Source organism: Chrysemys picta, chromosome 4, assembly GCF_011386835.1.
Source record: "Chrysemys picta bellii isolate R12L10 chromosome 4, ASM1138683v2, whole genome shotgun sequence".
Taxonomy (NCBI): Eukaryota; Metazoa; Chordata; order Testudines; family Emydidae; genus Chrysemys; species Chrysemys picta.
In genome coordinates, this window is record NC_088794.1 from 121,195,900 (window position 1) to 121,211,308 (window position 15,409).

General features: G+C 40.1%; 1 long non-coding RNA gene across 1 annotated transcript in view; it reads left to right on the forward strand.

Annotated features, from left to right (window-relative positions):
• LOC122174531 (uncharacterized) overlaps window positions 1-15,409 on the forward strand; it is a 115,691-nt gene that overhangs the window by 100,034 nt on the left and 248 nt on the right. Inside the window, exons 3-6 of the long non-coding RNA XR_006176514.2 lie at window positions 4,140-4,199; window positions 5,089-5,188; window positions 9,199-9,259; window positions 9,820-9,898. This is a non-coding gene — a long non-coding RNA (uncharacterized LOC122174531). The remainder of the gene's footprint in view (window positions 1-4,139; window positions 4,200-5,088; window positions 5,189-9,198; window positions 9,260-9,819; window positions 9,899-15,409) is intronic.

Below are 15,409 nucleotides of genomic sequence, written 5' to 3' on the forward strand. Positions count from 1 at the left end.
AACCTCACAACAAATTTGCTTTATATGTTCCTCAGAAGCAAAATCATATGAACGGCTATCAAGTAATCATGAAAATGTTTGTGAGTCTCAACTTTTTGTTGAATTCTTAGTCCAAGGGTCTAATTTTCAGAAATGCTGAGCACCCACAGTTCCCATTTATTTCAATTAGAGTTGCAAATTGAACATGTCCCAAGTATTTATTGGTTTAAAGAGTCATGTTGGAAACTTCTTCATTTTTTGTTATTTTCCTGTTCAAAAAGTTTCACCCACACCATCAGGAAATAGCAGAACTATCATGTGAGTTTGGTGACCCACTCACATAACACGAGCAATGAATATCAGGATAGTTGGCATAGACAGTTCATATTCACTAACATAGGTTAGACCAATGGTCCATCTAACCCCATATCCTGTCTTCTGACAGTGGCCAATGCTAGGTACTTCAGAGGGAATGAACAGAACAGGTAATCATCAAGTGACCCATCGTCCACTCCCAGCTTCTGGCAGTCAGAAGATAACGGCACCCAGAGCATGGGGTTGCATCCCTGATAATCTTGGCTAATAGCAATTGATGGACCTATCCTCCATATACTTATCTAATTCTTTTTTGAACCCAGTGATAGTTTTGGCCTTCATAAACCCCGGCAATGTGTTCCACAGGTTGACTGTGTATTGTGTAAAGTACTTCCTTTTGTTTGTTTTAAACCTGCTGCTTAATTGCATTGGGTTACTCCTGGTTCTTGTTATGTGAAGGAGGAAATAACACTTTCTTCACACCTGTCACAATTTTATAGATTATCATATCCCTCTTACTCATCTCTTTTCTAAGTCTTTTTAATCTCTCCTCACATGGGAGCTGTTCCATATCCTTAATCATTTTTGTTGCCCTTTTCTGTACCTTTTCCAATTCTAATATATATCTTTTTTGAGATGGGATGACCAAAATTGCACACTTTATTCAAGGTGTGGGCGTACCATGTTTTTATACAGAGGCATTATATTTTCTGTCTTATTATCTATCCCTTTCCTAATGGTTCCTAAAATTCTGTTAGCTTGTTTGAGTGCTGCTGCACATTGAGCAGATATTTTCAGAGAACTACATATAAGGACACCAAGATCTCTTTCTTGAGTGGTTACATCATTTTGTATGTATAGTTGGGATGATGTTTTCCAATGTGCATTACTTTGCATTTATCAACATTGAATTGAATCTGCTATTTTGTTGACTAGTCACCCAGTTTTGTGAGTTCCATGGTTAATTCTTCACAGTCTGCTTTGGACTTAATGATCTTGATTAATTTTGTATTGACTGCAAATTTTGCCACCTCACTGTTTACTCCTGTTTCTAGATCATTTATGAATATGTTGAACAGCATTGTCCCCAGTACAGATCTTTGGGGGAACGCTCTATTTATCTCTTTCCACTGTGAAAACTGACTATTTATTCCTACCCTTTGTTTCCTATCTTATCCCATGACTGCCTACTTTGTTTAAGAGCTCTTGGAAAGGGACCTTGTCAAAGATTTTCTGAAAGTGCAAATACACTTTATCCACTGGATCATCCTTGTCCATATGTTTGTTGATCACCTCAAAGAATTCTAATAGAATTTAACTACCCAGACATTATTGTTGCTATTACCGAGCGGTTCAGCTATATTCACCTCTTGGACCAGAACCTGTGCTTCACTTAGGCCTAAAAAAGAATTGCCTCCACCTTTGTGGATTCCAGGACTACCTGATCCAAGAAGCATTTAGTAATGGTGTCTAGAAACTTTATTTCTGCATTCCGTCCTGAGGTGACACATACCTAGTCAATATGGGGGATAGTTGATATCCTCCATTATTATTGAGTTTTCTATTTGTACTCCCTGTCTAATCTCCCTGAACATTTCACAGTCACCATCACCATTGTGGTCAGGTGGTCAGTAGTATATTCTCATTTACCTCAGTAACATCACCCAGCACATTTCTACTCTAGGCTCACCTTGAGTATTATTCATTACAAAATTATCCCCTTTTCTACTAGTCTAATCAGATTACAGACAATGATTCCCCAGGGAACAGTGCAACAGTAAAACTACCCATTGCCTCTGATAATATTTTGATGGAGTTATATCTTGAGAACTTTCTGAGAATCATAGTAAGTTACTTCTTGGAGGACCTGACTTTAGGACTTCTATTCCTCCTGCTAACCAAAGCGGGGAGTATAGACTTTCTTAGGGGAAAGGTTCAATGTATTTTACTTTCCCACAGTGAGTGCCAGCTATTAGCACGGGCTTACATGGAGAAGTGAATTCAACTTCCAGAATACCAGCTTTTGTGACTGCAGAGTGTGTCCTGGGATATGGAAGGGGAGTTTGTAAAGGGAAAACATTTTATTCCAAAGCAGAGTTAAAATGATGGATGAAATGACTTCTACCCATATACAACACAGTCGTGCATATTTCCTTGTGACCACCAGTCCAGCATGCAGACACATCATTTTTCAAAGGACTATTTGTTAAGGTGATACTTTACACTAATGATGATTCAAGACCAGCACAGCAGCCTATCCTGTGCTGCCATATAATTGCCTGAAGTGCTGAGTTTGAAGATGTCATAACTGGCAATTATTATGGTGATGTGAATGGGATTAAATTAATACCACCAGAACTGCTTGGAAAGAATGTGGCAACACTTAACTATAAAGGTGCTTTCCAAATTCTGTCACTAATCTCCAAACCAGCATCTGTTGTTACTGTAAAGCGGAGGCAAGTTCATTGTTCCATTAGTGGTATTTCAGAGTCACAGTGAGATGTCACAAAATACCATAACACAGAATGAATCAGTAACATTCTATTATTAATGGCTTCAGGGATTTTTCTCCTTACATCAGTAAAATATGAACAGTTAGCAGATGGGGCATGGGGAGATATTCTGGTCCAGCTGAGCTAGGCTCAGTATGAGATGGGGGTGGAAAGAGTGGTAGAGGTGCCTTTAAACCACCTTTGTAGCATCTGGATTCTGCATCTGATAAGCATCTGCTCATGCTCTTGGCATGAGTTAGAGAAGCCTGAGGGTGTGTCTGACTTATGTCCACAAGGGACCATACCTGGAGCCAGGGGTTGTTGCAAAGTATGAACTATGCTGATCTCCAAGGAAGGGGGTAGGAACTATTATGGCAATATGGTGCCATGCAAAGCTTCCCATTGCAGGGGGACTGGTTAAGTTGGCTTTAGGGGTGTTTTGCACAACAAGAACAGCACAAAGCAGCCAGAGCAGAGCCAAAGATAAAAATAAAGAGAACCCCAACATCATCCTTAGTCCTATTGGTAATAACAACTCAGAATGATTGAAACTGAAATATATTTTAAAAGGAAAATTAAATTTGCTATCTAGGCTGTTTACTTTTTTCATGTCCCTCTCAGTTTGGAAGGTGAAGTTGGACTAGTTAACTTTCCTTCTAATCACTTTTACTTATCCGGACTAGCAAATACAACAATTTCAATTTAATAACATAAACACTTGAAACATTTCTGTTCTTATTAAATTCTTGTTCTTATTAAAGCTTTTTACGTTTAACAAATTCTAAATATAAGATAGACGGAATTCCTTTAAATAACAAAGAACTATTTGCCATAGGGCTGTGTGTGTGTGTGTGTGTACTGTGCTGTGCAGTGCAATAGTGTTGATATGAACAAAAAGTTTACTTATGTTTAATGTTGAAAAGTATTGATATCACTTGCATGAAGAGACTTGAATCTTGATGAGAATTAACCAAGTTCTCATTGTGAAACTTATACCTGCTTTCATACCACTACCCAGATTGTATAATATAATCTTTGGAAAGGTGGAGTGAAAGTATCTGTGTTTAAATGTCTGTAGTCTTTCCAGTATTTAGCCATGCAAAGAGTTCATTTGTAACCACATCTACCGGAAATCGGAGTCAAAACACTTTTGAAAACGTCAACCCATCTTCATGAATGGCTCGTTAATCTGGGACAATATTCCTATTTAAACAGTTTCACTGAGCCTTCTTTCTTCCCCAAAGAAAACCCTTTTGTTGTGTGAAAGGAGCTCAGAGTGAATAAATGCAAAGTGGATGGTTTCTGGTATAGTGCTCAAGATTAACATTTAACTTTTATTTTCTATTGTTTTAGAGAGTCTGGAAAGAATCAACGGGTAGTGCTGCAGTATTGTAGCTGCTACAATTTAAAAAGGTATCTTCCTTTTTGTAGGTTCTCATCTAATATTAATGCCTCCCCACTCACTCCCCGCCAATTCTGTGTCATAATCTGGATACAGGGCATCAGTATCTTTTAATGTTATCATGGCTGCTAATTGTGCTTTTTGGTTTCTTACCCAGTAGCTAAGGGTAGTAAAAGATTATTTAGTGGATGCATCATGGGACTAGGAGTCCAGGACCTTTGTGTTCCATTCCCTGTCATGCCAGTAAATTGCTATGCATACTTGGGCATGGTCTAGTGGGTAGCACAGTGGATATGGACTCCAGACACCTGGATTCTATTCCTGGCTTGGCACTGGCCAGCTGAGTGACCGGGGCTAAGTCACTTCCCCTCTCTGTGCTTTGGTTTACCTATCTGTAAAATGGGAACAATGATGCTTACTTCCATTTTAACATACTTGGAGATCAACTGATGAAAAATGCAATATAAGAGGTAGATATTATTTAGAACAATATTTTCAGAATTGGCCACTAATTTTGAGTGATATGTTGGGTGACCAGCTTGAGAGCACTTTACAGTGTTTAAAACTGGAAAACCAAGAACCAAGGCACCCAAAATTAGAGGATGCTTCTGAAAATGGGGGTTTAAAGCTTTCTTTTCTTTGATTCACCCATTTTACAGGTGGTTATGATATTTGTATACATTGAACGGGAGCTGGATGAAAAAATACTTTGTAAAGCACTTTGAAATTCTTGATTGAAAGGCACCACGCAGATGCAAATGTTGCTATTATTCAGTCAGACTGGTACAATTCAGCCCTCTGCAGCAAACAGAATTGGTTTCTGCATCCTCAGTCTATAGTAAATTTTTAATCTAGGCCTAAGAAAACCATCTCTTTCATTGCTTCTCTGTTTCTTCACAGCTTTGGCAAACAGCTAAGGTTTATGGCACACATATGAGACCATTTATTGAGTGTTGTAAGAAGAACTTTCTATATGTAATATGATACAGAGGTTACTATGGTAAGTACATTTTGATTTGAAGTGGTAAATAAGTATGTGAAAATCCACATAACTTGTCAATGTGTAAGTTAAGTTGCTTGGGAACCAGACAAGGATACACACTGAGCTATTCAGTTATTTTTTAATGTACTGATAAATTAGCATGTGAAAATCCACATAACCTGTCAACAAGTAGGTTAAAATTACTTGGGAACTAGTCGACAATACACCCTGGGCTATTTAAGTAATTGTTTTAATTGTTTTGTTAACGGATAAGTCTATTTTTTATACTGGAGTTGTTGACTCTTTATCCAGTTGACTTTGGCCCCTTTCCTCTTGCGCCACCCACCCCTGGCTGTGTAATGAAAGAGCTGACACTTTGTCAAGGCAAATGAATCATAAAAGAGGTATTCCAAGTGTTTGCCCAATGAAATGTGCTATACCTGGGTCCGCATTCAAAGGTGAGAGACACTTGCAAAGGAAACTGTGTCCAAAATGATGGAGTATAAAAACTTGAGGTCTTGGTGTTCCATATTCCTTCTTTTACTCTTGTTCACAATTTATTTTCCATCTCACCAGGTAAGTGGTGACCAGGTGACTCGGGCTAGCGCGTCATTGCTGCTCTCCTGAACCCTGCCCTGCAGGGCTGACAGCCAAAGCTGATGTCACGGACGTCATGACTTTTTTAGCAAAACTAGGCATTTGTCCCATTTGCTCTTGTCTGAACATTCCTCCACACCTTTCTAGGGCAAGAGCAAATGGGATAAACGTCTAGTTTTGCCAAAAAAGTTGTGACATCTGGGACTAAGTTTGGAAAGGGGACTGTCCAAGCCAAAATGGGACGTATGGTCACCCTAGGGAAGAGATATCATCCACGCCATTTGTATTTGAGCTACATTTCAGCCCTTTGTGTGAATGTATGGCTGGTCGATGGATTAATGACGCTCAAGAATGGAGTTACAGAACTGGTAGAGGAACGGTGGTGGTAATGCAAGCTTCTCCACATGCTGTCTTGTCAGAATAACTCACCCTTGACTTAGGAGAGAACATCTCTGAGGATCAATTGATGATCTCTCCAATGCTAACCAATGCCAGTTGTGATAGTGGGCTATTTTGTACTTATTTTTTGGCCAGAAGTGTTTGGGTTGAATCCATTGTCTCATTCCACAAAGGCCATGGGACAATAACTTTGATGGAGATGATGATGTTTAACCACTTACAGCCTACGTTAGCTTTTCCTGATGTCCTGGAGGTGATGATGTTCTTCATTGCACTGAGCCCTCTCTGACTCTCAGCCTTGATCCCTTCTGAAATGACTGTTTTATTGATATATTTTTCTTCAGGTCTCGTAGATTGGGAGGAATCTAGCAATTTGCATAATTCCCTTAATGCACAAAGAAGGCTGCATATTCCATAAACAAATATGTGCTTACTATTTTTTATTTTGTCGTTTTGTCTGATAAGAGCAATTTTTCTTCTCCTGTCTTAGTCGTGAGAAAGACTTCTTTTTTCTCTTCTGTTTTTGACACTAGATTTGTGATGGAGTATTTTCTCCCTGTACTTTTGAGTTCCAAATATATGATGAATGTGATGTTCCTTTCTGATGGATTGGAAGAGGAAGGCAGAGAAATATAAGTCTCTCTAAGTCTATTTAAAGAGCACCTATAGTACTTACCTCTCTCATTGCTGATGAGTTAAGTTTATCAACATTCATGTCCATTCACCTTACTATTCCCTGTTATCTCTTCTGCTTCCATGGTGTTTGAGGGAGACGTGCTCCTCTCCTACTTAAAAACTTCTGAAATTACGAGTAAGAATAACTCATAGTTTAGTAATTGACCCTTGGGATGAATGTGTTATGGACACAGTACTTGTTAGCTCACTTCTCACAGTCAGACTGTTTTCTCATTCTTTGGTGCATGGTGCATTCTCTGGCTAGCAATGAACTTGGTTTATGGAGCAGGTTAAGCTGAATGAATAATTCACTTGATGAATTTAGCCTTTCTTTCCATTTGCGAGCTGTCTGGGAGATGCTTACCATTTTCTTGAATTTGTACATACAAAATTATTTTCAGCTTAACTTCAGTGAACAATCCTTGGTCTGCCATTTATTGGGCATATTATTGTTATTTATTTATTTGTATCAGGATAGCACCTACCAGCCCCAGTCATGTGCCAGGACCCATTGTGCTGGATGCTATACACAAAACAAAAAGGTGAATCCCTAGCCCATAGAACTTACAATCTAAATAAATATAGAATATCTGCTACTCCATATTTGGGGTATGTTGGTTAGTCTCCATGGAATACTTTGAGTCGCAGAGTGAGTTTCCACTAGAAGTAGGTTTCTAGTGAATGTTCACACTTAGGAATTCAAAATTTTCTTTCTGCAAATAGAACCTGATTCAAAGCCAATTGATATCAAAGGAAAGACTCCCATTGACTTCAGTGGACTCTCAATCAGGCTCTTAATCCATAGAATTCCCTTAACTTCTGTTATTTCCACAAACATTGCTGATAATGAACTCATATGCTGGAATATTTTGATGAAAGTGAACACACAAGTTCATCAGTAGTGAATGTGATTTATTTTTATTTGTGGTGATGTATTTAGAAGTGTGTAGTGGCTGAGTGGTTGAAGTACTTGAGTACAATCCTGAAGGTTATGGGTTTAAGGCTTGCTTGATCTTATGCTGAAAGGCTCACTCCAGTTCACTGAACTCAAAAATAGGTACTTGATCCATTGAGTTAAGGCAGTTGGATGTGATGATGATACATCCTTTCCATGTTTACCATTGGCTAACCGCTTCCCGCAGCTCTCTTTGGCTGGGAACGGTGAACCGTGGCTACTGGGAGCTGCGGGCGGCCGTGCCTGTGGATGGTCAATATAAACAAACTGTCTGGCGGCCTGCCAGTGGATTACCCTGATGGGCCGCCAGAGGTTGCCCACCACTGTCTTAATGGCTAAATAAGTGAAATGGAACTCAGGAAACCTGCATTCTTTTCCTGGCTCTACCTTAGGTAAATATCTGCCTTAGTTTCTCTATCTCCAAAATGAGGATAATGACAGTTATCACCTTTGTAAAGCGCTTTAAGGTCTAAAAATGAAAAGTGCTATATAACAGGTTTCTGCATACTGGGCCAAAGGCAGCACCAGCTCCTTCTTTGTACTGGCCTAGTCCATCCCTAGCAGAAATGAGCTTTTTTTTTTTAGTTGGGGGGGGGAGGGCACAATTTATAGAACAAAAAGATCTTTATGTAGGTCTTTGCAGTAAAAGTTCCTTTATGCTCCAACCTAAACATCAAAACTCCCCATAAATATTTCTGTAGCACTAGCCAGCTCCATTTCTCCCTCCTCTCCCATTGAGTGGCTGTTCTTCCAATTTCACTCATAAAAATATTATTATAGGAAAGTATAAAATCAGTTCCAATTTCAGGGCCTCTAATTCGGTGGTTAAAAAAAAAAGAGAGACCTTCTGAATGCTGGATATTTCATTTTAATCTAAAAAACAAAGCTTGCAAATCAATCTGGGTTTTTTGTTTCTAATCTTTGGCCGAGATTGATGAAAGCATATAGCAAGGGAGAGAAGAATCAAGGAGAAAACAATAAAACCAGAGTAATCTTATTATTAAGTTCTCCTACTGAATGCTGTGACAGGGAATTATATATGCCTGTATCAGTTAGACATCAGTAGGGTTCCTTTATGCAGGTTCTGCTATATATTTCAGTGCTATTCAAACTAGCTTTCGACTAGAGAATAAAATCTATCACCATGTGGGCTTCAAGCTACAATTTCGTACAGAGGGCTGATGTAATAAATTGTGAGAATGAACCTAAAGATGAAATTACAGTCTTTGTAATAATCCAGCAGGGTACACTTTAATTTTTTATATATATACATGTAAAATATATTATTCTGCCCTCCACCCCTACTGCCAAGCACAAATACAACAGTAACGAAACAGGAATACAGTCAAATTTTTAAGCCAAATTTTAAAAATCCAATTCTTCCGTTTTTATTGTGTTTCAGATCTAGCAGCCTCTCTCACTACACAGTGCTCAGATACAAGGACAATTGAAGACTTTTTAAGGTAAAAATGGATATTTAGATGATAAACAGCTGTTAAGGTAAAAGACACATTTACCAAGGTGCCAGGCAAAAACTGCTAGATTACCATTCATTTCCGGGAATTCCAATTGGCAACCTATTGAAATGAGTGTTCAGAGGGACTGAAGGAGAATGGTTCAAATAAACTTTCATTTAATAATAAAGACACAGTGAAAAAATTGTCAGAAGTTCTTTTCAAAACTCATGTGGGCATTTAAAATTCAGTGGCAATTTGTCCCTTGTGGTAGAGAAGAAAGAGCCAGTCTGTTCTAAAGACTATGGAGGGAATTCTTTATTTGCATAGAAAGATGCTGTAGTTCTCCCATGAGAAAGAGATCATGGGTTGGGTGTGTCAAAGCCCCAGTGATTCACTGCCAGAACAGCCAGAATGGGCCTGGGCCAGAAGGATCCAGCAGGTCACAAAAGGTGATTTCATCTCCCTCCTAGCCCCACCGTGATCTTGGAGAGAGCCCAACACAGCAACCACTGAGGACCTGTCATTCAAACTGTAGCTGATGTTTTCACTTGCTCTGTGATTTTCAGTGCACTATTTGGATCCAGAAGTCTTGAAACCAGCAAAAAAGTTTTTTCCAAGATACACAGCAGATTTTGTCAGAAGAAGGTAAATCAAACATTTACTCTTCACGCTCAGAAAAGGCAATGAACCTTATCTAATGGCCCCATAATATGGATATTTAAGAAAATGATGTTAGCACCAGATAGTTTGCTTCAAGATCAGGTTTAGCAGAGAACAATAAAGGTTTAATGGGATCAGTTGGGATAATTGTCAAACAAAATCTAACTGTTTTGCCAAATCAAAAAATGTTTTATGGTTTCCTCGATTTTTTTCTGATAATTTCCCCTTCTTACTGTATCTTACAAAAAAAGTCATTTCCAATGCTGAAGATTTGCCCCTTTTCCACACAGACATGAAAACCGGTTTTGTTATGAAAATGGTGAAAGTTCTCTTTCGAAATAATAACCCTTTGTTCTGGAATAATCCTGAGAATACTTCTGATTTTGCCCATAGCAAAACTGAGGCATGGTGGTAATGAAAAGCTATATTTGCAATCAAAATTGGCCAGATTTCACTTTTAGGTGGAAAATATAAATGCTTGTGACTTGACTCAAGTGGGAAGTTTTATTAAAACCAGCCAGCAGGTTCTGCATTTTGAATTGTACTGAGATTAAATATACCATACTTGAACAGACTGTTAATGGAGATAGGTGTGTATCTTGATGCATTTTATTGGTCCTTGGTCTCCTTCAAGCAATGGCAATTCCAGTGTCCTTGCTCATTCTATTAGATCTTTGATACTTTTGACCATGAAGTTCTCTATTGGTTGGCTATGGACTGCAGCAAACATGGGAGGATTAATGTTTGAGGGGCTCTGAACTTTCTTTTAGGAGAGAACCTAGAGCGTAAGGAGTGACAGCTTGTCTGACCCAATGGCTGTCTTGGGTGGCTACTGCAGGATTTAGTTCTGTCACCTTTCCTTTTTTAAGTGTACGAGAGCCCGTTGGAGAAGATAACAAAAATGATCTAGGGTGTGAGGCCATGTGTTATAATGGCAACATTCAATTCTGTTTCTTTTTCATCTTACCACAAAGATTTCTCTATCTGTGTATCTTTTCTTTCCTAGTGACTGGTTTAGATAGGGGCTTAGATGAGAGTAAGTTGGCTGAGGCTCAATAGAGATAAAACGGTGATGCTGGCTGGTAGACAATATTGTAGAGATGGCATCTGCTTCCTCTAAGCTCAGCTTTTCTTAGTGAAGTTTGTAATCACTGAGGTCTTTTGGAATCTCTGCTTCTCCAGGATTCCCAGATAGCACCAGTTAGGCCAGAGCATGAATTTCCAGTTTTATCTGGTTAGAAGGTTACAGATGTAAGCGTGGATATGTGGTGTGGTAGGCAGTACAACTTCATAAGATTAGCAACCCAGCTGTGAAAGCTGGCCATGCCCCCGAAGTCCTGATTAGAGGGGAAAGTGGGGGGTGAGCAAGGAGAAGAAATTGGTCTCCCCATCCGCACAGAGCTCTGGTTGGGTAGAGAGAGAGAATGAATTGCTGCCCCAACTTCCAGTTGCAAGCCCTTCTAACTCAAGATTGGGTCCCAGGCCCGGAGATAATCCTAATGGTGTGGTTTCTGAGAGCCTTCACCATGTTGTAGGAAGATCAGTTGAAGCCCAAAGGGAAGGAGGACCTTGATCAGTGACTGATGGACTGATGCGGGGGGTGGGGGGGGGCAGGGGGGGGCACTGGGACTATTCTTTTGGTGATCAAGGTGACTGTTGCTGATAAAGCTGCCTGTGACTGATAATGGTGGTGATGTGATTTATGGGGGAATTCTTGCCTCCTCAAAAGCTATAAGAGATGTCTCCACCACAAGACAAGGGGTAGGAATCTGGAACCCACTACTCGCAAGGGTACCATTGCTGTGGTAATCAACCTGCTGTACTAAAAGCATCAATAACACTGCTCTACAGCCAAAATGCTTCTGAAATAAATGTAGTCAAACTTTACTAATTCTGGATCACTGAGAACGAAAATGATGCTTAAAATTGTTGATTGGCTCTAGTTTTCAAGATATACTATTGGGTCAGTATATATGACCCTTGACTTGGGAATGGCGGAGGATAAGTGAGTTATAAAGGGAAGGGATCTCAATTTAAACCAGAAATGACTAAAATACATCTTTGACTGGATCTATGAATAAATCTATGACTGGGTTTGGACAGTACTTGCTTTTTAGGCAAAACAATGAATGATGCAATCTGAAGCTGGTATTGCATCATACATGATATGAATTGCATCATGTTATGCCAAGAAGTCATGGATGATGCAATCATAACGAAGATTACATCACTCTGCTGAACAAATTGCCCTATATCAGCTCTAGAAATCATACAGTGTCGTGCTCTCTTATTTGTCAGTGTTTGATTTTGCAAAGGGACACATTTCTGTTTAGCCAAAGTGAGCAGAGATGTCTCGTACTTGTGTGAACAGTGCAGATAACTTCTGCTATGATTGTGGTGTAGTGACTTTTGCATCACAAAAGCGCAGTATAACCACTATGGTTAAGAAAGCCTATCACCTTTATTTTGGCTGCAAAATTGGAGATCAGGACAAGAGGTGGGCCCCACACATATGCTGCAACACTTGTGCAACACATTTTCGCCAGTGGTTGAACAGGAAAAGGAAATCTATGCCTTTTGCAGTGCCAATGATTTGGAGAAAGCCAACAGATCATACCAGCAATTGTTACTTCTGCACGGTGCCTCCAGTTGGGAAAGGTGTGTCAAAGAAGAAAAAGTGGACTGTGCATTATCCAAACATTCCATCAGCTATACGCCCAGTACCCCACGGAGTAGGACTGCTGGTTCCTGATGCACCAGAATCATTCTCACTTGAGTCAGATGAGGAAGAGGAAGAGGATGAAACTTCTGGTCCTGAACCATCAATATCACAGGACCCACATTTTCTCCCATCCTCCTCCTCTGAACCACACCTCGTAACACAAGGTGAACTGAATGACCTTGTCAGGGATTTGGAACTACCCAAGAGTAAGGCAGAGCTGTTGGGCTCCAGACTACAGCAGTGGAATCTCCTGGCAGGTGGCGATAGGGTTTCCATGTTCCGTGACCGTCAAAAGGATCTTGTCTCATTCTTCTTCATGGAAGGTGATCTTGTAGCCTGCAACAACATCGATGGTGTGATGGCAGCCCTCAACATCGTTCACGATCCAGATGAGTGGAGACTGTTCATTGATTCATCGAAGACGAGTCTTAAAGCTGTTTTACTGCATAATGGCAATGTTTTGCCATCAATTCCAGTTCGTCATGCAGTCCATATGAAGGAAACCTATGACAACATGAAGCAACTTTTGAGGTGCATAAACTATGACCAACATCAGTGGCAGCTTTGTGGCGATTTGAAGGTTGTTGCTCTCTTGCTTGGTCTGCAGACTGGATACACAAAGTACTGCTGTTTTCTCTGCGAATGGGATAGTCGTGCAAGAGATCCCCACTACATCAAGAAAGATTGGCCACTCTGACAGTCATTGGAGCCTGGGAGGAAAAGTGTTCAGCATCCACCACTTGTTGAATCAAGGAAGATTTTGTTACCACCCTTACACATCAAGCTGGGTCTGATGAAGAACTTTGTCAAGGCCATTGACAAAACACAAGCAGCTTTCAAGTACCTCTGTGGAAAATTTCCAACGTTAAGTGAAGCTAAGATAAAGGAAGGTGTCTTTGTTAGTCTTCAGATTCGTGAACTTCTTCGAGATGATGCATTTGACGATGCACTGCGTGGCAAGGAAAAGACGGCATGGAAAGCCTTCCAGTTAGTGGTAATAAATTTTCTCGGAAACAACAAGGCAGACAACTACAGGTTGTTGGTGGAAAACCTCCTCAAGGCATACAAAAGCCTTGGTTGCAACATGTCACTAAAGATACTTTTTTTGCACTCTCATCTAGATTTTTTTCCACCGAGCTGCGGAGCAGTGAGCGACGAGCACAGCGAGCGATTTCACCAGGACATTGCAACAATGGAGAAACGCTATCATGGCAAATGGAGCCCATCAATGCTTGCAGACTATTGCTGGATAGTGACAAGAGATGCTCCATTTAATGAATACAAAAGACAAGCCAAGAAGCGCCGAGTAGACACTGAATAGGACTAAATGATGTACATAATTGTTTTTTGCCTTTGGTTCATAATACATTTTATTTATATAACCCTTTTGCTGATTTTTAAAGTGTTACATAAACAGGACAGGTGAAATATTATCATGTAAAGCAACCAGAAACACATGAAAAGACCTAGGTTTACAATTTATGATTAAAACTCTACTATGTACACAATATACATAGACATAAAATGTAAAAACTTAAATATCTTAGAAACAGTAGCCAATCAGTTGTTTTAATTGTCATATTTGAATTCAGCACATCAAAATACATAATAAATAGCACATTTTATCTCTAAAGTAGACGACTTCTCAAAAATTGTAGACCAGTGTAATTATAGTGAGATTTACATGTGAGATCCATGTTCACATCCGCAACTTCCTGGTCAGATGCAGAGACTGTGAATGAAGACCACTTGGAAACTAATAGAACAAGGTTGCCCACTTCCTACATGCCCCATAGTCTCCAGGTACAACTCAAGGTATTGACTTTGAGCTATAAAGGCATATATGGGTTGGATGCTGGTTACTTTAAAAATGATCATCTCCTTATTCACCATATTGACAAATGGGATCAACCGAGATGGTCTTGCTGAGAGTCTCCAGATTTAGAATCAGAGCTTGGGTGGATGTAGAAGAGGTCTCCTTGGGCCTAATTTTTAGGTCCCAATGCAGAACCAAACTGATGTGACTTGAGCACAAGAGGACCAAGTCGTTTTCCAATCCAACCCTGACTTTTCCTCCTGAATGTGAGTCAGCACCACTGCTACCTCCAACCTAGGTGTGTTAGCTCTCCTCCTTCTTCCAGTGGTGTCAGTGTGGCATTAGCTGCATGCACAGATGGTTGCATTCAGTATGACTGCCATCTGCCACCCCTGGCTCTGCCGTGTGTGCTGTGTTTTGACAGTTGCTGCAACTTGTTGGCACATTTACACCACAGTACGCACAATGCAGTAAGGTGGCAGCGGTTGGCAGGAGCGAGGCACACAGACAGGAGAAGGAGCCTGACTCGACCCAAACCCAAAACAGTCTGTGTTTCCCAGTGGACCCAACCCAGACCCCTACTTGTTGTTGTGTCCCATTGGTCTTGAGTTGGGTGGCAGGGGTCTAGGCTACAAGTCATGCTCAGTTGGTGGAGGAGAAGGGCTTTGATTTTGGAACTCATTCCCGCCGTTAGCTAGACAAACCTCAAGTTTGTTTATTTTAGGGGATGCTACAAGACTTGCCTCTGTTTCAAGGCTTTTGCTTGAGGGAGATGGTCTGGATGGGTGGAGTATCAATTGTCATTTTGGGGAGAGCTTTCATTGAGCTGTTTCTCAGATGCATTAGTCATTGATATTTTGAAATTGAGAAAAATGTCCAATAGGTGCATTATTAATCAATTAAAAGAAAGAAAACTTTGCAAAGAGCATCTTTGTTAGAGTGGATTATATAAGCAGAT